Genomic DNA, 17,330 nt, shown 5'->3' with positions numbered 1-17,330 from the left:
TAGCTTGTATTGGAGCAGTCACACCATAGTCTTGCAGTTCCTTTAATTCACTGGCTACTTTGTCTCATAAAGCAATGGGAATGGGCTGAGCCTGGAAAAACTTAGGCTGTGCATTGTCTTTCAGGGTAATGTGTGCTGCACAATTATTAGCTCATCCAAGTCCATCAGAAAGAAGTTAAGGCAATTCCTTAAGCAAACTAGCGATGATGTCTATTGGATTAAAAGCAGTCACTGAAAGTACATTGTCTTGGATGGTAAGGGCAGACAAGTCAAACGAATCTAAGCAAAAAATATTTTCACTGTCTCTTGATTACAACAGAGTAAATTTCACTGTCGTAGTGTGAGATTTGTAAGTGGGAGGTAAACTACACTGTCCAAGTATCGCGCGAGAGAAAAACAACTGTCTGAATGCCTCAGTACGAGCTCTAATTTCCCTTATCTTTGAATGGTGATCTTTGTGCGATTTGAAAGTTGGTGGTAATAATATATGTTCTACATCCTCGGCAAAGATCGGACTTCAGAATTTAGTGAGCAGCCCCTTCCATTCCATGCGCCGTCTGCCTGCAAGTGTGTCCCACTTCAAACTTTCAATGAGATTTGTAATGCTCTCATGATGGCTAAATGTACCAGCCACGAATCTTGCCCCTCTTCTTTGGACCTTCTCAATCTCTTGAATCAGACCCAACTGGTAAGGGTCCCATGCAGATGAGTATGCAGTGAGGAGCATGCTAGATCTTGACAGGTGTGGTGAGCCTTCAGACCCAACTGGTAAGGGTCCCATGCAGATGAGTATGCAGTGAGGAGCATGCTAGATCTTGACAGGTGTGGTGAGCCTAACTGTTCACATGTGGCACGGTTAAGCAAAGTTACAGAAACCTCTGTGTCCTACTGAAAGTCAATACAATGGCCAGCAATTTGTAGTGTTACAAACAGTTTGCCGGAATGGTGTTTAACTGCAATGGGGCGAGATGAGGGCACAACCTTACTTGAATTACTGCTAGAACCTGTTGTCAGTTTTGAAAACACTGCAGTCACAGAATGTGCATGGGACCTGTTGCTGTGCAAGCAGGCAGAATTGACGTTCCTTTGGCTTTGCAAGCAAACTGCCTGGACATGGCCTTTCTTTCCACATGAGTAACATGTTGTGTTGCGCGACATGCATTTTTCCAGTTATGGTGAGCAAAACAGCGAAGGCAAGACTTCACTAGATTTACAGGCCTGGCTTGTTGTTCACTATGCTTTCTGTGCATCTGTGTGAGTGCTCATTGTAGCAGTGCTCATTGTAGCAGCTGAGTGGGGCGATCACAGGTAAGAGGCAACTGGACCTGACAAATCGGAACCTGATCAAGTTTATTGGCAGCTATGGCGCCGGAATTGAATTGTTCTAATAATTGCAGCACTTGATGGAGCAAAGGATCTGAGTACTTGAGAATCTGGTCTCTAATTCTGCAGTCAGGGACATTGTATGTGAATACATCAAGGATCATCATGTCACTATAAAAGTTCCCCAACTACACTTGAATTTACACTTCCTAATGAGACCCTGTAAATCGGTATACCATTGATGGTACATCTGTTCCGGATTTTTTTTCCCCAAAAGAACTGAAATCTGGCTGCTATAACCTGAATCTGCTGTTTGTAATACCAACTTAATGCACCTACTATTTCATCATAGGAGAGTGTGTTGGAAAATAACATTGAGAAGAGTTTTTTAATTAATTGAAACGGAGGGGTCCCATGATAGATAAGAAATAATAAGATGTCACAGTTCTTTGAATTTGATGGACTTGACAGTGGGCCTTGAACTGGGTGGTGAGATATTAGAGCCATTTCTCTTCTTTTACATCAAAGTGCCAAAACAGTCGAATGTTGTTTGGTTACACTTGTTGGATCAGTTGGTTTGTCAGTTGGGCAGACAACGCAGCTTGTGTGGCAAGCAGCTGCTGTACAGTAGACAGCAATGTGGCGATTTGCTGGTTCTGAAATTGAAAAATTTGATTTAGTTCCAGAGCAGGAGCACTCTGTGGCGGAGGTGCAGGGGAATGGGATGGAGGTAGCGGGGTAGCCATTCCCTCACTAACAAATTGCAGCAAAATATGAAAAGACAACACAAAATGCACATGTTGTTGTGGTGTCACCGCCAGACACCACACTTGCTAGGTGGTAGCTTTAAATCACCCGCGGTCGATTAGTACATGTCGGACCCGCGTGTCGCCACTGACAGTGATCGCAGACCGAGCGCCACCACACGGCAGGTCTCGAGAGACTTACGAGCACTCGCCCCAGTTGTACGGACGACGTAGCTAGTGATGCACACTGACGAAGCCTCGCTCATTTGCAGAGCCGATAGTTAGAATAGCCTTCAGCTAAGTCAATGGCTACGACCTAGCAAGGCGCCATTAGCATTACATAGCTTGTATCTAAAGAGTCTCACTTGTATCGTCAAGAGCGATGTACCACAAGGATGGATTAAAGTTAAGTATTCCAGGAGCTACGTACTTTTCTTTATAGCATTCATTACGTATCCTGTTTCAGACCTATCTACTAGCCTGCGTGAGTTAACGCGTGCCTTTCGGCTACTTCTGAGTGGCGTGGCTGTCTTGTTACGCCACAACAGTTATTAAAATACACTTTATTACAGGAAGTAATTGAGTACTTAACTTCAGTTATGTCCAATCTGAAGTTCCGTGGTTAACAGCATTCAAATAATGTGTACTAATTCTTGAACCTTATCTGTGTCCTATCATAACTGTATACAATGACTAACATTACCTCTCAGCAAGCTGAGGTGTGAGATGAGGAATATCACTGTGGAAAACTAGAGCACAATGCAAAGTAGTGAGGTGCAATGTGAACTCAGTCCCAATGCGACGTACGGAGGTACTGATATTGAGAGATTGAGACAGAATGGTTGGCACCGGTTGCCTATATGCACGCTGCCCAGGGGCTGTTATCGGCACGTAGCCTGCGAGCGTGTCTTGGTCTTCTCTTGTCTTAGCATCCTTAGTTCAGCGCCTGCTATACAGTGTTTCCTAATATGGACTGTTGTGCTGGCAAAGGCATAAGCCAGCACACCTAAGTGTTTATATAGTTGCACAAACTTACCATTCAGTTTTTGTAATAACATTTCCATATTGACTTCTGTTGAATTTTCCTTGTTATCACCAGCATGAAAAAACTCACAAATATTTCCCAATCACTGCACTGCAACCACAAAAAAAATTTTGAAGTGAAATGCTGGTGTAGCTCACCGTAGCTATACCATGTGCTGGCATCACAGTGGTGTAGATTGCATGCTGGCATTGTGATGATGCAGACTGTGTGCTGGCGTCGCAGTGGTGTAGACTGTGTGGTAGCATTAGGTCAGTCATCGATGGCTGTGGGCTGGCTGGATGTTGCTGGCTGTGTGCTCACTTTTGGCGGGTCATCTATGGCTGTGTGTTTCGTCAGATACTCTTAGCCCAGGCACATCGATGTTGTTGTTTACGCTTCCTGTTGCCCTTGGCAACATCTGTTCTCTTTGCAGATTTATTACAGAATTTCTTCCTTTCAATCTATTTTTTATCTGGCACTTTTCACTTATAACCACATGATCACCACATGGAGTTTTTATTAGGTGGCTGATGACTGTTGTATTTAGGTATTGTGGCCATGTTTTGACTGCTTGAGCAACGTCTGTTTTAGACCTCTAACTCCATGCAGCTACACCTAACACCACCACCTTAATACACATTTATTAGATTGGTGTTGATATTCAGCCTTGCAACTCTAGTGATTCACCTCAGGGTCCAGCTATGCTTAAATGAAGTGCAAATTGGTTTCAAAAACTCTGTATATTATTAAGAACTTTCACAAAAAGTTACACAGGAACATACTAATATTACTGTCTCAAAGACTTCTCATTATCATTCTGTCTCTAAATAGTATATAACAACAATCACTTATATACATCGTATTCGTCTTCCATGATGCCAGAAATCTTCCATGTTACCAGAGCTCCTTCATTCCCCCTTGTTCCATGGAGATTACAAATGCTCTCCAGCAGATAGATCCTGCACCTGTTGAGTAATACTTTCCCACAATATATGGCCCAATATTTAGAAACTAATTGCAGTCATGCACATTTTTGCTCTGAGCTCTTCTATATTGGACATATGTGGTACACGCGCTTCCATGAATGGCAGGGATCACTACACTGGATGCTGCTACTAGACCTGTTTGTATGATCTTCACACATGTGTGACGTGCATACAGTGCATGAATGATATGAAGGAAACTTATGTCAGCCTTCAACAGCTCACTTGAACATGATTGACAGATGTCTACATGTACATCTACATAAGCATGACTACTCTACAATTCACACTTAAGTGCCTGGCAGAGGTTCATCATACCACCTTAAGATAATTTCTCTGCTATTCCTCCCTCGAACAACACATGGGAAAAGTGAATGTTTAAATCTTTCCATCTGATCTCTGATTTCTTTCATTTTATTACAATTATAATTTCCCCTATGTAGGTGGGCATCAACAGAAATAATTTTGCATTATTTTATCCATTTTGGTTGGAGAACACTGCAGGTGTTTTCATAAATTATACCATAGGAAATATTTTTGCATTTAGAGGAGAAAGTTGGTAATTGAAATTTTGTGAAAAGATCTTACCACAATGAAAAAGCCTTCATTTTAATGATTTCCATCCAACTTACATATCATACCCCTGATACTTTCTCCACAATTTTGCAATGATACAAAACAAGCTGCCTTTCTTTGAACATTTTAGTGTCATCCATTAATCCCCATAGCATGCAGCAGTTGTCCAGAAGAGGACAGACAAGTGTAGTGCTGGCACTCACTGCAGTAGATCTGTTGTATCCTCCAAATATTCTGCCAATCAAATGCAGTCTTTTGTTTTTCAACTTCCCAACATCATTTTGTAGGTGATCATTCCAATTTAAGTTGTTCATAATTGTAATACATAGGTATTTAGCTGAACTGACAGTTTGTAGTTTTGTGTGATTTATCGTTTTACTGGAATTCAACAGAATTCTTTTACCACTCAAGTGGATAACCTCACACAAACAGATATCTCGTATAAATTATTTTGCAATTTGTTTTGATCTTATGATGACTTTATTAGTTGGTAAACAATAACGATATCTGCAAACAATTTAAGAGGCTGCTCAAATTGTCTCCTAAATCATTTATAAAGACTGGGAACAGTAGAGAGCCTACAACATCATTCCTCACGAACAGCTCTAGTATCATCTCACACGAGAAGTCCATTAGGACAACTTAACGTGCAAGTTGTAAGGTGTACAGGTTTGGCAATTTTAAGAAAAGTGCAAGTGAAGTTTTATGCATCAGTGCATTATGACCCTGAACATGAGTTGGCAGTAGTCACATGGTTAGTGTTCAAGCTCCATTATTTCACACACATTACATTTAAAAGGTAACATAATGAAAAGACATATGCATTTACATGAAATTTCATTGGATTTCCAATGTTATTTGGTTGTTTGCTAATTTTTATTATCGCAACAAATATTAAATTTTTATAATTATCAACAAGTAAATGACCGCACACATGAAGTTTTCCTGAGAATGTGTGCCTGTCATAATTTCCGAAATCCCTTGTATCTCCAATCAAGTAAGGTACCAAGAAAGCTTTGATCTGTAGACACTGGTTTCACGGAGGAGGAACAGGTTTTGCTGCATAAATATGTAAATAACTTTATTCAATAATACAATGAGTTACAATATGCCAGAATATGATGGTACGAATGATCAATCGTTATACGTGTTTTCCGACGTTACTAGTTTCAGGATGATATTTTTCACATGGACATGGAGAACATAAATGGCAAATGTATCTACTTCATCAAATGAATGCAATTTTCCTGCATGCACAAGTAATCTTAAGAGTTCCTAAGGAAAAACAAAGCTCATTGACATATTAAAAAATTTCTCTTTCTTGCAACAATTTGGATCCAAACCATGCATATGCAACATTTTCACAAATATAGGTACCAGAAATTGGCTATGTATGACTGAATCTATTAAAATAGCATTTACACAAGAAGCAATTTCTTGTGGTTGACAATCAAATATGAAGTCAATTGCTAAAGTTTTTAATTTGCCTGTAGAAATAAAAATCACATAATGTTTGTTGTAGTAATAAAAAAATAGTTAACAGCCAAATAACATTGGAAATTCAATAAAATTTCATGCAAATACATTTGTATTTTCATTAGATTACCTTTCAAATGTATATCAAATAATATGGCTAGTGTTGGGGAAAAAAAGGGAGAATGAGCTGGACTCATTCCAGAAGTCCACCAGTTATGGAGCTTGAATGCTAACCAAATGAGCACTGCCAGCTTGTGCTCAGGGTCACAATGCACCAATATGTTATTGACACATAAAACTTCTCTTGCAATTTTCTCGAAACAACCTAAGCAGTACACCTTACTAAGTGCACATTATGTTATCCTAAAGGACTATTGATATTGTACAAAGTCTGAATTAAATCTGTGATCCAAATGCTGTAGCCTACCTTTGTCAGCTGTGCAACTAAATTCACGAATTCCAGTCAGAAAAGTCACAGTTGGTAGTAATTGATGGAGAGTTATCAAATAAAACCGAAGTGATATCTGGCATTCCAAGGAAGTGCTACAAATGCTCTGCTGTTCGAAACCTGTGAAAATGTACTGAAACTTAGATAGATTGCTTGAAACTTAGATAGATTTCTTGAAAATTTGAGTACTTAAAAATGACCATTTATGTTTAACATATTTTCTCTTTAACACCCATAAATGGTTTATTTATTTATTTATGTACTTATTTATTTACACTTCTAGTTCCATAGGACAAAATTGAGGAGCAAATCTCAAGGCCTCAGAACATGTCAGTACATGAAATTACATCATAAAAGTAATAACAGATAAAAATAAAATGTTTATGAAAGCAAAAAAAGTCAAACCATAAGTTTATATAAAAGCAATCAACAACTGCCCGTTTCTGAGCCAAAAATATCCTTTTAGATTGGAAAGAATTACCCCAAAATACACTCCTGGGAATTGAAATAAGAACACCGTGAATTCATTGTCCCAGGAAGGGGAAACTTTATTGACACATTCCTGGGGTCAGATACATCACATGATCACACTGACAGAACCACAGGCACATAGACACAGGCAACACAGCATGCACAATGTCGGCACTAGTACAGTGTATATCCACCTTTCGCAGCAATGCAGGCTGCTATTCTCCCATGGAGACGATCGTAGAGATGCTGGATGTAGTCCTGTGGAACGGCTTGCCATGCCATTTCCACCTGGTGCCTCAGTTGGACCAGCGTTCGTGCTGGACGTGCAGACCGCGTGAGACGACGCTTCATCCAGTCCCAAACATGCTCAATGGGGGACAGATCCGGAGATCTTGCTGGCCAGGGTAGTTGACTTACACGTTCTAGAGCACGTTGGGTGGCACGGGATACATGCGGACGTGCATTGTCCTGTTGGAACAGCAAGTTCCCTTGCCGGTCTAGGAATGGTAGAACGATGGGTTCGATGACGGTTTGGATGTACCGTGCACTATTCAGTGTCCCCTCGACGATCACCAGTGGTGTACGGCCAGTGTAGGAGATCGTTCCCCACACCATGATGCCGGGTGTTGGCCCTGTGTGCCTCGGTTGTATGCAGTCCTGATTGTGGCGCTCACCTGCACGGCGCCAAACACGCATACGACCATCATTGGCACCAAGGCAGAAGCGACTCTCATCGCTGAAGACGACACGTCTCCATTCGTCCCTCCATTCACGCCTGTCGCGACACCACTGGAGGCGGGCTGCACGATGTTGGGGCGTGAGCGGAAGACGGCCTAACGGTGTGCGGGACCATAGCCCAGCTTCATGGAGACGGTTGCGAATGGTCCTCGCCGATACCCCAGGAGCAACAGTGTCCCTAATTTGCTGGGAAGTGGCGGTGCGGTCCCCTACGGCACTGCGTAGGATCCTACGGTCTTGGCGTGCATCCGTGCGTCGCTGCGGTCCGGTCCCAGGTCGACGGGCACGTGCACCTTCCGCCGACCACTGGCGACAACATCGATGTACTGTGGAGACTTCACGCCCCACGTGTTGAGCAATTCGGCGGTACGTCCACCCGGCCTCCCGCATGCCCACTATACGCCCTCGCTCAAAGTCCGTCAACTGCACATACGGTTCACGTCCACGCTGTCGCGGCATGCTACCAGTGTTAAAGACTGCGATGGAGCTCCGTATGCCACAGCAAACTGGCTGACACTGACGGCGGCGGTGCACAAATGCTGCGCAGCTAGCGCCATTCGACGGCCAACACCGCGGTTCCTGGTGTGTCTGCTGTGCCGTGCGTGTGATCATTGCTTGTACAGCCCTCTCGCAGTGTCCGGAGCAAGTATGGTGGGTCTGACACACCGGTGTCAATGTGTTCTTTTTTCCATTTCCAGGAGTGTACAATACCACATGACATAAGCAAATAAAAATAAGCAAAGTGGATTAATTTTTGTGTCGAACTATCACTTGCTTCAGATACCATTTGAATAGGAAAAATGGTAGCATTAAGTCTTTGAACAAGATCCTGAATGTGAGCTTTTCACAACAGTTTAGTATCTACATGAACACCTAGAAATTTGAACTGTTCAGTTTCACTAATCATATGCCCATCCTGCGAAATTATAATGTTGTTTTTTTTAAATTGTGTGTTAGAAACTGTAAAAATTGAGTCTTACTGTGATTTAGCATTAGTTTATTTTCTACAAGCCATGAACTCATGTCATGAGCTGCACTGTTTTAAATGGAGTGAACACTGCACACAACATCCTTTACTACGAAGCTAGTGTCACCAGCAAACAGAAGTATTTTAGAATTACCCATAATACTAGAGGGCATATCATTTATATAAATAAGGAACAGGAGTGGCCCCAACACTGATCCCTGGTGCACCCCTTCATTTGATCGTACCCCACATAGCAGCCATTCTCAACACTGCAAATAATGACCTTTTGCTGTCTGTTGTTAAAGTAAGAGGTGAACCCATTGTGAGCTGCTCCCTGTATTCTGTAATGGGCCATCTTCTGGAGCAGTATCTTGTGATCAACACAATCAAACGCCTTAGTTAAATAAAAAATATGCCTAGCATTCAAATCTTTTGTTTAATCCATTCAGTGCCTCACAGAGAAAAGATAATATAGCATTTTCAGTTGTTAGAGACTTCTAAAGCTGCTCGAGTATCATGTCGTTTTTGGAAACCCAGAATCTACTATGTAGGAATCAACATGGATTCCGGAAACAGCGATCGTGTGAGACCCAACTCACGTTATTTGTTCATGAGACCCAGAAAATATTAGATACAGGCTCCCAGGTAGATGCTATTTTTCTTGACTTCCGGAAGGCGTTCGATACAGTTCCGCACTGTCGCCTGATAAACAAAGTAAGAGCCTACGGAATATCAGACCAGCTGTGTGGCTGGATTGAAGAGTTTTTAGCAAACAGAACACAGCATGTTGTTATCAATGGAGAGACATCTACAGACGTTAAAATAACCTCTGGCGTGCCACAGGGGAGTGTTATGGGACCATTGCTTTTCACAATATATATAAATGACCTAGTAGATAGTGTCGGAAGTTCCATGCAGCTTTTTGCGGATGATGCTGCAGAACTGTACATTTGATAGCAAATTATGTGATGTAAAACGATCAATTGTCCTTACATACGCAGAATTTTCAATAACTTTTGCAAACACTGATGGCATAGAAATAGGCCTAAATTGTCTACATTATCCCTTTTTATAAAACGGCTTTACTACTGAGTACTTTAATCATTCAGGAAACTGACCATTCTTAAAGGAAAAATTACAAATGTGGCTAAGCACAGGGCTAACGTGTGCAGCACAGTATTTTGCTATGCACTCCATCATATCCAATAATCATTGACTCAGTCTCCCCCTTGTCAGTATCACAGAGGAGTATTCCAGACATCAGTCTTGGAAAGGCATTTTCCAAGAGTGTTATATGATTCCCTGCAGAAACTAAACTTTTATTTAATTCACCAACAATGCTCAAAAATGATTGTTAAGTACTGTACATATATCTGACTTATCGGTAACCGAAATATTTTTACTACAAACTGACTCTATACTGTTGATCTTGTGCTGCTGATGAGACACTTACTTCACAACTGACCATCTGGTTTTAATTTTGTCTTGTGAATTAGCTATTCTATTTGCATACCACATACTCTTTGCCTTATTAACAACACGTTTAAGCACCTTAAAATACTGTTTGTAATGGGCTACTGTAAGTTGATTGTGACTTTTGATATAATTCCCACTTTGTTCTACACTATTCAGCCACCCAGGCTGCCTTTTACTGCTAGTACCCTGTTCTAATGGGAAGCAACTCTCAAAGTCTCAAAGAACATGAGAAATGTATTAAGGAAAGCACTATATTTGTCATCTATGTTATTGGCACTATGGACGTCCTGCCACACTTGTTCCGTGAAGAGGTTTAAAAAATTCTCTATTTCCATTGGATTAACTTTCCTACATATTTTGTAATTATATGTGACATTTGTTTGAGCACAAAAGCCTTTTAGAGTTAAAATTTGTGCATCATGGTCTGAAAGGCCATTCGCCCTTTTACCAACAGAATGGCCATCTAGTAATGAAGAATGAATAAAAATATTGTCTGTGGCTGTGCTACTGTTTCCCTGCACCCTAGTTAGAAAAAATACAGTCTGCATTAGATCATATGAGTTTAGGAGATCTATCAACATCCTTTTTCTTGCACAATCAAATACAAAATTAATACTGAAGTCACCATGTATAACTGATTTTTGTTACTTAGCATAAAGTGAACCAAGAACCCTCTCTAGCTTGAGCAGAAAGGCTCTGAAGTCAGTTAGGGGACCTATAAACAACAGCAATTAGAGGTTTAGTCTCATTAAATTCAACTGTCCCTGCACAACATTCAAATAGCTGTTCAGTGCAGTGCCGTGATATGTCTATAGACTCAAACAGGATACTGTTTTTTACGTACATGGCCACTCCCCCACTCCGCAAGGAACTTCTTGAAAAAGAGTCAGGTAATCTGTATCCTGGTTTGAAGTCTACAGTTGTAACACGACTTATTCAAATAACAATGTTATGCACCATTTATGTTCACTGCTCTTCAGAACTCAGGGACAAGATGGATAATGTAAAATAACATATTAACAACATGGTGAAAATGAATGAAAGTGTTAGAGCGTGTTGCCAAAGGTCTCTCAGTCATACACAGAAAGCTTGACGTCACATGATATGAGATTAGCATGACTATAGTTCCAAATGGGGCTGTCCTCACAACATGAAGCAATTGAAGGAATGGGAAAAGCCAGTGTGTGTCAACCAGTAAGCAGTTAAAATGCACTGTGATGGTGTTCTTCATTACAATATGGCCCGGAGACAATATTTGGATGACTGCACCTGGGGAAGAATCATTGGAAAATGGGAAGGAGGACCCAGTGTGAGAAGTGCAGCCCACAATTTTGGTATTGCTCAAAGCATTTTTTCACTTGCAGGGGCAGCATTTCAAATCACAGGGCTACATTATGCTACAGGCAAGAAGGGATACATGTCAGTCAGGGGGTGCAATAACCATGTTTAACAAGGCAGCAAGGCACACAGTTGCATACCCACAGATGCACAGCAACTGCATGCAGCTGTCTCCTTGCCTGGTGACTAGTACATTGTGTTCTGTTGACAGCCACATGTAAGTATCACTATTTGTGATGATATCAAGAGCATAAGGACGGCACCAATGAGGTGTGCTGTTTCGTGCTCTTCTTGGATGAGAGCAGATTCAGTCTGGATGTACCCTCACATGAACATGTAGTGCCTCCTAAACATTGTCAAACATGATTGGTTTGGTCAACCAGGTGGTGCAGGGATGCATAATGTTGCATGGGCATACTGACTTACAGACATCTGAACACGACACTCACCAGTTGATGTTACTGTGACGCTGTGCTCCTTCCCTATGTGTGTCTTTTCATGGATGCATACAGCCCTGACTACACTTTAATTGATGACAATGCACAGCCACATTGAACAACAGAGGTGGAGAGGTTCTTTTGGAATGAGAGTATATTTGGCGAAGAGTCTGACCTGCCCACACCGTCCCCCCCTCCCCCCTCGAGTTCAGTCTCATAGAGCACATATGGGATGTGTGTTGGAAATGTTTTGCACCACATATACATGCAGCAGCAGCAGTCGCAGCAATAACAACCATCCAGCTGTTATCAGTCATGCTGGTGGAGGAATGGATCACTCTACCACAAGAACTCCTTTCTAACCTTAGGGCCAGCACAAGATCATATTGCAGAGCATGCACTGCCATCCTTGCTTATCACATATCCTTTTAAGTAACATGTCTTGCCCTTTGTATCAGCAAGAGGACCATCATAAATCATGGTGAATTCAGTGTAATTATTGTCTTTGAATGAAAAGCATCATTTCTGTTCTTTCAGTTACCTTCTGTAATGTACTTTAGAAATTCTTTGTAACTGTGGTCCAAGTTTTGTGTTTTGTGGCAGTGACACATTATGCAAAATTTAATTTCATCCTTAAGTTTTGCACACCAGTGTGTTTCTATGCAAACCACAATATATTTCAGGGATTCCTGAAATGTATTGACTTGTTAGTGTTCCTTGAAGATTGGCAATGTAGAGATACAGATTATTATTATGAGCAAGTTGTGACTTAAATTTTCAGTCTGTTATGCTCTTTCTCTTTCAATTTTCATATGATCACCTGACTGTTTAGTGTCTCAATGTAGAGAATGCTTGTCCACTTCAAATTACAATACTAAAAACATGGCATTAAGAGCAGACACTCCTTCATGTATATAGGCTACTTTAGCTTGCTCATATAGCTAATGAACTAGAGATACTACATATTTAGTACACTGCATGAAATTAGTACAGTCAAAAGAATTTCCTTATTTAGAATTATTTACAGTTTCTCATTATAATTTTCATGTTGTTGTAGTGTAAGAAAAAAACAATTTGGTCATCATCAGTCATTTATCATCCAATGCTGGATACAGACATCTTATGGACTTCGCCATACATTACAATCTACAACTTTTCACATCCAAGTTTATCCTGATTGTTTTTTTTTAATGTCATCAGTCCATCTTTCACTTTGTCATCCTCTAAGTCTTCTTTTATAACAAGGACTCTAATACAGAATTGCCTTGGTTCATCTTCCAGCAATCTGTCTTGCTACATGGTCAGCCTTTCTTCATTTCTGTTTCATAACAGCCATTATCATGTCATCAACTGCTGTCTTTTTCCTTATTCATGTATTTTATTGGGTGTTTGTTATTCATTGGCACTACTGTATTGCACCAATATTTGATTAATTCTCAGTGATAGCCCAATAACATGCATGACTATTGATCCACCTCTGACATCTCTCTCAAGACAGAAATGAATAATTTAGAACTGAAAGAAGTTACCACCTGTGTTAGAAGATTTCACTCATTATGAGTGAACTTATCAGTTTTTATGACTACATGTATCAGTTGAAAGCCAATTATTCTGCTTTCAATTTTATGAATCCATTTAGTGGTATCTCTTTAATACTGTATAAAAGACAACAAAGTCAGTTTTTATTCTCTTGTTCTTATTGTGGGTACGTTGTAATTTTAGTAGTGTAGATGTATGCCACCTGCAGTGTAATTGTCTCATATTTTGAGCATGGTAGAGTAGCAAGTCAGTACTCACATTTGGTTATAATCCAATACGCAGTGCTGTAGTGTTTTGTAAGTTGGTGCTATCACAGTAATTTGCACTCTGACTTTTGTGAATGTGATTAGCAGCATTATTTAGCAATATCAATTTAACTGCCATCTAAATGAGACTTGAACTAGTTTTTATTTTCTTCATTTTATTCTGAGTGGGTCATAATTTTTAGTAGTGTACATTCAAGCCTCTTAGAGTGCAACAGTGGTGCATTTTGACCACTCACTGTTGCAGTCTGCTGCTAGTTTCTCAGTTAGCCTTTACTTACTTTGATTAGTTCATTCTTTCAAGTAATCATGTAGTTTGACTTAGTAGGAAATGGATAGCAACTGCATTTGCTGCACTTGAATGCAAGGGTAACTGGCTGTTGTGTGGAAACAGCTATTAGCTACTTTCACTGCCATAAGCAGACTTGAAGCTGCTGTCCTAGGCAGCAGTGATGTTGGTGCACCTGTGGCAAAAGCTGTAGCAGCTCTGATGCACATTCCAATGTGCATGATCTCGCTTGTTTGTCCCACCTGAGAGTGAGTGATAGATGTTGCTGGGTCAGTGTGCCTTTTGACAGAAGGTGAATATGGGTACTGGCCACTTCCAAATGTTGCTGAGACTTCACTCAGTGTTGTGCCTGTACAAGATTTTCCTACCATGTCCAGACAAGCACTGGAATCTCATCCTTGGTGTGGAAGAGCCTCCTCCAGTGCCTGTTCTGTCTGTCTGTGTGTGTGTGTGTGTGTGTGTGTGTGTGTGTGTGTGAAGTATGATTTACAGCATCATACTCAGAATGAACAGTGGTTCTGTGGTTTGAAGCTGAATGGAAGGCTTGAACCAGAAGCTCAGACGTTTCTGCTGTGGACTTCATGGTCTCTGCTGTTATGTGAAGAATTGTAGGCCATCTTAAGTAGGCCAGGCAACCACTGTATAAGGGAAACAGCTACTCAGGCAGCAGAGTATGTATGGCATGCAAATTTGTTACTTTTTTTTAACATAGGACACTTCTCAGTAGGATCAGGGTGAATCTGAGAAAACAGTAGATCAGCCATGTTAACTACTGTGGAGGACATTAGTTCTTGCTGATGAGGAAGAGAAAATGTTACTGTGGTATTACATTACTTCTCTGCAAGGACATCTATATATAATACAGGGAAACATTCCACGTGGGAAAAATATATCTAAAAACAAAGATGATGTGACTTACCAAACGAAAGCGCTGGCAGGTCGATAGACACACAAACATACACACAAAATTCAAGCTTTCGCAACAAACTGTTGCCTCATCAGGAAAGAGGGAAGGAGAGGGAAAGACGAAAGGATGTGGGTTTTAAGGGAGAGTGTAAGGAGTCATTCCACTCCCGGGAGCGGAAAGACTTACCTTAGGGGGGAAAAAGGACGGGTATACACCCGCACACACACACACATATCCATCCACACAGAGTGAGACGGCAACTTTGTGTTATGAGACTGAACAAGACTGGTTGGAAGAACAATGTTCACTTGTGCGAGAAGAGATAGAGAGACAGTATAGGGACATGCAAAAGCAAAACACAATACATAATGACGGGAAGCTGCATCGACATGCAGTAAATATGGCAGACAAAGGAACTGTGGAATCTAACAAGTGTGCCAATCTGACGATGAAAACATAAATGCCAAATTTTCTGTGGGAGAAACCAGAACTATGTTTTGCTACGTTAGAGTTAGCATTTACTCAGAATGACATCACTAATAACTATACAAAGTTTGCAGTGGCAGTTAATAGCATGGACACTTGAGCAGTAGAGACCCCCTAGAGTTGGGGGAGCACTGAAGGGTTTGCAGTTGGGATGCCGGGATATTCAAGTATATATACTTGAATATTTCTGGTGTCTCAACTGCGGATTTTTCAGCGCTCTTTTGGCTTTGGGACTCTGTGTCTCGGAATGAGGGGGGTGGACTTGTGCCACTATTGAAATAAGCCCTTCATTCATGCCTTGTCAAGACATCATTTTGATGCCTTCTACACATGATCAGTATCGACACTTGCGGGACATGTTGGTCCATCACATGGGCATATATTTATACCAACAGATGCAGTGGGTCCTACAGTTTGAATTTGTTGGTGACAGGACATCTGCTGCATTTTGTGGAAGGGGCAGCAACGTCAGATGAGAGACTTTGGCATGTGTGGCTTATGCATCTGCCACTGTCATGAATGTTAGTGAAAATGGCAGTAGTCACTTGTGGGATAGACAACTTTAGTTCTGTACTGTCAGTCGCTGACAAGGTGCACTTGATAGTGGGGCAAGCAAGTTATATCTACCTTGTAATCATCAAGTAGCAACACTATGATGCACTAGCAGGTAATAACACTATAATGCACTAGTAGGTAACAACACTACAGGCAAACAGTGCCTACCATGAACACTCACCATGTGGCAAGCCTTCAACAAGATAAGAGATAGTTTCAAAGAACTGTATTGTTGACTCACCCAGTTAGTTCATAATGAGTTATTGGCAACTGTTGTAGATACCAGCCAAATGGCTACTGGTACTGCACTCCATCAAAATGTGGAGGGTGATTGCAAGTCTGTAGGGTTTTTCTCCTGAACTCTGTCAGAAGCACAGACTAAGTGAAGTGCACATGACTGGAAATTACTGGCCATTCATGAAGCCATATGACACTTGTGTTCTTATGTTGACACTTGGCCGTGTATGATCTACCCCAGTCATAAGCCAATCATGTTTGATTCCTAAGAATTGAAAGAAGGTTTTCCTCCTTGGCACTTCCACCACCTGGAATTTACTGGACAATTTATTACCGATATAAGGCACATTAAAAGGGGCAGGGAACACGGAAGCTGATTTTTTTCTCAAGAATTGGTTCAATTTCTGGCTGCACCCAGCCCTAACATCATGGGGTTTGGAAAGGGTTCATACATAAAGAAACTGCAACTTGTTCCCATACGACATTGCAGGCAGATACTGCGTGCATGCCTTTACATCATATTTGTGACCTTTCTGAGTATTAAAATGCAGTGAGCATACGGTCCAAATAGCATACAAGATTGGTCCCTGCAGGTTTCATGGGAGCAGGTAAAACACCGTATGTGCCACCACAGACATTCCTATGCAACAGCGAGAGAATGTGAGTTCTATACTGGCAACTTTGCCTCACCAGACATGGAGGCCATACAACCAGCAACAGCACTGCCTCCAACATGACAAACAAATCCACAAGAGAAACCCAAGGGTCCTATCACTTATACAAGGGCAGGTCAATGAGTACAACACAAATCCCCACACTTTCTGGGAGTCATACTCTACTGTTCGGGGTGGGACGAAGTGGTGGGGGGAGGGATCCCTGTGTGGTGAGCTCCAACAAGTGAAGAGATTTAGATATTCTTTGACCAACTGGCTGAGTTGTGTTTCCGTGATTATTCTTTGCTTTAATGTTTTTGACAGTTCTCTGTTTAACGATTGTCAAGTGACCATTTTCATGTAACCATGAAAATAAATAACAATGTAATGAAAAGGAT

General features: G+C 41.1%; 1 protein-coding gene across 3 annotated transcripts in view; it reads left to right on the top strand.

Annotated features, from left to right (window-relative positions):
• LOC126194643 (ankyrin repeat and IBR domain-containing protein 1-like) overlaps positions 1 to 17,330 on the top strand; it is a 601,659-nt gene that overhangs the window by 461,874 nt on the left and 122,455 nt on the right. The window lies entirely within an intron of this gene.

Source organism: Schistocerca nitens, chromosome 7 (genome assembly GCF_023898315.1).
Source record: "Schistocerca nitens isolate TAMUIC-IGC-003100 chromosome 7, iqSchNite1.1, whole genome shotgun sequence".
In the NCBI taxonomy this organism is placed as follows: Eukaryota; Metazoa; Arthropoda; class Insecta; order Orthoptera; family Acrididae; genus Schistocerca; species Schistocerca nitens.
The sequence above is the reverse complement of the archived record's forward strand: the minus strand, read 5'-3'. Positions and strand labels throughout refer to the sequence as shown.